Source organism: Myodes glareolus, chromosome 9 (assembly GCF_982192425.1).
Source record: "Myodes glareolus chromosome 9, mMyoGla1.1, whole genome shotgun sequence".
NCBI classification, from domain to species: domain Eukaryota; kingdom Metazoa; phylum Chordata; class Mammalia; order Rodentia; family Cricetidae; genus Myodes; species Myodes glareolus.
The window spans coordinates 57003291-57009290 of NC_142034.1; positions in this window are offsets into that span (position 1 = coordinate 57003291).

Sequence of the window (6000 nt, forward strand, 5' to 3'; positions counted from 1 at the left end):
TACCATGTCACTTGTATTTTAAATAAATGCTGATTGGCCAGTAGCCAGGCAGAAAGTATCGGCAGGGCAACCAGGCACGAAGTAGAGGCAGGGCAATGAGAATTCTGGGAAGAGGGAAGTTTCATTTCACAGTCATCACCCAGACAGAGAGCAAGCAAGATGTGACAGCCTCGATGAAAAAGGTACCAAACCATGTAGCTAACACAGACAAGAATTTTGGGCTAATATAAGTTATAAGAGTTAATGAGAAGCCTGAGCTTATAGCCTAACCAGTTTATAGTTAATGTAGACCTCTGTGTATTTCTTTGGGATGAATGGCTATGGGACCTTGGTCAACAGAATGGCTTGCCAATGTGGGGCTGACCAAATCCATTAAATGCCTGAGAGAGCTTGGGAAGTTATTCTAGATAGAAAAGAATAGAGTTAAGCATGGCTTCTTGATAGCAGCACTTTCTTGGGTGGGCTCTGCTAGCTGGAGGCAAGTCCTCTCATTTAAGAGAGGCTTCCTGATTCAGCTTTAGCTGCAAAACCTTGCAGCTCTTTTAAGAGGTTCTGCCATGAAACACTTAAATGGTGTTGATGAAAAGCTGTCTGAATACTTTTTGGTTGTGGCAGGGACCATAGAGTTGTGGCAATAAACATGGCTCTGGCCAGTACCTCTGCCCTAAGGCTAGACTCTCAGAAAAAAAGCTGAGAAATGGGCTGGATCCAGCTGACAAAGCCACGGCTTTAATTCTAGCCATATCGCATAGCAAATTAAAGACTCCTGTGGTCAGAAAAAGAGAGAGATACAGTAAAGATAGATTCAAAGAAAAACTCTAAATAGTTTTCTGTGTGTTTAAAAATATATGTAAGCTTGAGAGGAAAAAAAGGATAAAGTCCTTAAAAGAAAAAAGAAAAAAAAGAGAGTAGTTGGGTGTGGTGGCTCACACCTTTAATCCCAACACTTGGGAGACAGAGGCAGGTGGATCTCTGTGTGCTGAAGGACAACCTGGTCTACAGAGTGAATTCCAGGACAGCCAAAGATACACAGAGAAACCCTATCTCAAAAAGCCAAAAATTAAAAATAAAAATAAAAGCAATAGAGGTTAAAATAAAGCCACATAAAGATGAAAAATACACAGAGAATCTGGATACTAGATGTTATTGTGTAGTCTTTAAATTGTTTGATGACTGAGGAAGGAGCAAAGGCTGCTAAAAGACACTTGATTATAAATGCTGCTGGATTAATCCAGTATCTATATTTTAAAAATGCTTTGATTTTAAAATTTAAGTCAAAAGATATATTACTTTGGAGAAGAGGTTTTGCTTTTGTTTTCACGGGAAATGAGGGACTGTGGATTCATTCTGCGTTAAGAAAAATCATGTTTGACCAAGGAAGATCCCCTGAGAAATCTCTGGATGGCTCAGATGTCTGAGTTCTGCATTCATAACAGTACAAAGACTGCTGCCTGAAATGATTGAGCCTCACAGGATACTCCAGTCAGGACTTGATCATAATTCTACATTTTCTTTAGGACCCCATAAGATTATCAGCACCCCCAACCAGCAGGAAGTAGCCTGAAAAACTATGCTGACATTACCAAAAAATGGATTATGGATGTTTGCCTTGGTTTAGAATGTTGGTTGCAAGACGTTATGGATAATGGTTAATAGAAAAGCTAAACAAAGGAGATTCAGTTCAGAGTTCTTGTTTAAAAAAGGGGGTGGGGTAATGATGTGGGACAATGGTCTGCACCCTGTCACTTGTATTTAAAATAAACACTGATTGATCAGTAGTTGGGCAGGAAGTATAGGCAGGGTGACAAAAATTCTGGGAAGAGGGAAGTTTCAGTTCACAGTTGTCATCCAGACAGAGAGGAAGCCAGACACAGAGCAAGAAAGATGTGACTGCCTTGGCAAAAACGTTACCAAGCCACGTGGCTAACACAGACAAGAATTATGGGCTAATACAAGTTATAAGACTTAATAAGAAGCCTGAGCTAATAGGCCAATCAGTTTATAATTAATGTTGGTCTCTGTGTATTTCTTTGGGATGAATGGCTCTGGGACTGGGCAGGACAGAAGCCTTGATCAACAATCCTGTACATAAAGGAAAATACTCTGTCACTGAGCTACATCTATAGTTTGTAATATAATATTTTAACTTATTTAATGACTTTTTTATTCTTTGAATTATATGTTAATGATTGCTTTGTGGTTTATGATATGTGCCTTAACTTATTGGCTTTAGATTTTTATTAGTTCAGTTCTTATAATAATGTTTAAGAGTATTTCTCATACTGCCTTATTCCCTTTCCCCCATTTTGTCATTTTATTTTTATATGTAATATATCACTTAATGTTACAAACTCAGAAATACATTGTTAGAATTATTATTTTACTATCTGCATTTATTTCCTTGCTCAATACAGCTTTGCTCCTATAAGCCTCTTTTGTGTTATATTGCCAAGTGCATTACATTTATTTATGTTGCATGAATTTATGATATCCATTTATGATTATAGGCTTAATAATACATTACATGGGTAGTCAATTATAGTATTTTATAGGTAAGAAAGAGGAGGTAAGTATCATATCTATATAGTCTTTTAGGGAGTATGTAAAAGTGATTGTGGGGGTAGGGATATTCACACATTTTGGAGGCCAAAGGAAAACGCTGGATGTCCTGCTTTGTCAATCTCTGCCTTATTCTGTAGAAACAGAATATTTCACTGAATCTGGAGGTAGGTTGGGGGTCAGGAAGCCCCATTGATCTTCCTGTCTGTGACCCACACAGCCTTGGTGTTACAGGTATATACAGCCAAGCCTTTTACATGGGTGCTGGGGATTTGAACTCAGCTCCTCATGCTTACACAGCTAGTGCTCCCCCCCCATCTCCCTTAGCCCTTATAGTCTTTTTATTTGTGGGTGTGAGTTACCTTTTATCTATTCAATTTGAGATTTTCCTGGTATGGTGGTTGATTCCTGCTGACACTGGGAAGTTTTCCAATATGCTTTGGGTCTCTGGAACTTATTTAAACCTTAAGCTAGGTCTTTGTGACCTTGCTGCGGTGAGAGGAGGAGGGTGTTGCCACTGGCTGTGTCTAGCGTGGAGGATCAAATCTTAATTTCCTTCTGTTGACACCAAGGGGGCCACTCATTTCCTTTTGGACATGGGTAGTTTTCTTACTGCTGGAGAGTGGCTCAAACAATAGTCATAATCTTCCTCTAGGAGACTTCCAACAGGAGGTAAGAAGTTTGCTACTCTCAGGTCATGGGCAGGAAGGGTCACAATATTATTGCTATTGATGCCACGTGACCTGTTACTAACCTGGGGTGATGACCCCCATCTTGCCAGCTGGCCAGATTGACAGCACTCCACTGGTATAGAAGCCCCTTTTTCCCATTCCATATAGGTGAAATGCAGACTTTGCCTTGAACTTTTGTGGGAGAGGATGAGGTCATGCTTTTGCTTCATTTAATTTGCACAGAACAGTTCTTGACTAAAAGAGTCTTTTGTTTTGCTAGGCTGCCCATCTCTTTGCCTCCTGCCTATAGAAAATAGCTTCTGTTGGGGTTTATTTCCCCCCTTTGCTTTCTCTACCCCCTGTTTTCAGGACCCATTGGTTGTCTGCTCCTTTAACAGTAAGGCTAGGCATGAGATGAGAGGCAGAAAAGTCACAAACCTCACCACCATGCCGAGCCCATAGCTAAGAACCTTTAAGCTCCATCTGCTAGAATCTCCATTAAGTGGGAAGCAGATTATCTGGGGGTGTTAGTTGTACTTACTGGGAAAAGCAGGTAAAGAAACAAACGAGTCCATCTCCCCAGAGGGAAAGTTTTCCTTACTAAGTTTATGCAAGAGGGTTAAAATGTTTTCTGCTTTTAGGCTCATTTTTAGGTGATACATGTATATGATAGCAAAGCACACAGAACAGAGAAAGTTCTTAGTAAGTTTCCTCATTCATTCTACAAACATTTTTTAAATTCATGTGCCAGGCAATGCCTGACTTATTACATACTCAGTAGTAAATCAAATGCATTGTCTGTCATTGTAGAGCTTTTATTTAGCAGGGGATAGATCAGGAATTAATCTTGCAGCAGGACAGAAATGAAGCAAATCAAGGAGATAAGAAGTATGGAAGCCAAGGTAGTGGCACCAGATTCTCCTGGAGTTGCAGGCCATTGTGAGCTGCCCGACCTGAGTGCTGGGAACTGAACTCAGGTCTTCGACAAGAGTGGTGGAGGCTCGGAGCCTCTCTCCAACCCCAAGATCTTCTTAGTTGGTTAGCTGGTCACTTCAGATGAAGTGTTAATTGCAATGAGAACATTTGTATACACTGATATTTCAATACAGCCTGTGCTTTGCTTGCACGCTGTCTTGGTTCAGGAAGGTGTAGCTATTTCGTAATGCTCCAGAGCGATGAAAGAAATGGTAAAGTATCATACGAGCAGTCTGAAGTCATAGGCTGTGGCTTTATTCTAGTCGACACAGAAAGGAGGCTGAAACCCACTCAATCTGTGAGGAAGTTGAGGAAAAATGTTAACCAGAACAACTGTGATCTCTAAGCTTGCTGCTTTAAGGCGAGGCAGTAAAATCGACCTACATATAACAGCACCCACTCTTAATTTAAGCTTAAGCAATCAGTTACATAGTCGGGAGACAGAATAATATGACAGTTGCCTAGGGCTTGGGGGTCAACAGGTTAACTCTACAGAGCTTAATTAAAATTTGATAATAAATGCCTACTGTACATAAGATATTTCATTAGTCTTCATCATGGCTGAGGTGAGATATTCTTCATAATTATTTTCTAGGCTTTCCAAATTCTCATCTGCTCCTCATTGCTAATTAAGTTTCCCAGGCAAGGGAAGACGATTTCTCAAAGTGGCCTCCTCATTAGAAAGGGATATCTGCCACTGGAAAAAAGAGAAATTGGCCTTTTCCTTCCTTATTTTTCAACATTTACCCAATAAGATAAAAAATTTGAAGTTTCAAGAAAGTATTAAAGAAAAAAATCACTCAATGGCTATGATAAAATGCTTTTTTTGACAGCATGAAATGAATTCTCTTTATCCTTCCTCCTTAAAATGTGTAAGCTATTAAGAAAAGTCAAGTTCTGTCCAAAGGTCAACACGAGAATTCAACTAAGTGTTCTATCCATTCTTGTTGGAATGGAAAGGGTTCTAAGGCGAAGGGTTTCTCCTGAGATGAAATAAAGCAGATAACCACAACGTAACCTGATGTTTTGAACACTGTGAAACTGACTTCTCTCACACTTCCCCACTTCATCTACATCAGCGTGAGAACCTGCATTCACTCTGCTTTCTCGTTCATTCCACCTCGCTTGCCTCGAGTTAGGACCCGCCTTCTGAACTGCCTTCACAGGCTCCATCTTTTCTAGCCTGCTCATTCCTCCCCCTGCACCATGACCAGAGGTGGCCAATTATCTTCCTTGTTAGATCAGAGCCGTTTGATGCATGCCCTCCTTCTTCAGTGCTGCGTGAGGGAGGATACTGTTCACTGTCAGCCCCTCCCTTTCTGTGTCTGGCTTCCCCTGCTGCCCTTTGCCCACAATGTCTATGCTAAAATGCTGTGGATCTCATACTTGTTTTTCTCTTACAGTGGCCATCTCCTTTCCCCCATTATCTGATAACTGGCTGCTTGTCTCTGAGCAAGGAGCTCACAGTCTCCTCTGAGAAGTCTCTGGGGACTCCTGGGTAACCCCTTATATCCTTGCCATACATTATCTTTAGTCTTCTGTCTGCGTATGTATTCCCTTCCACATCTGTCTGAAGTATTTGTCCCCCACCCTCTCAGTTGAGTTCCTCAAAGACAGGGATAACTCATTTCCTTGGTGACCATTTTTGTATCAGATACGTACTCAATGTTCAGTAAAGTTAGATAAGTGGTATTCCTGTCCCTGCACATAGTAGGTTCTCAACAAATATTTAAGAAATAAGTTGGTCTCCAAAACATCCTGGAGTTTATCATTAAAAGACAAATGAACCTTTTGA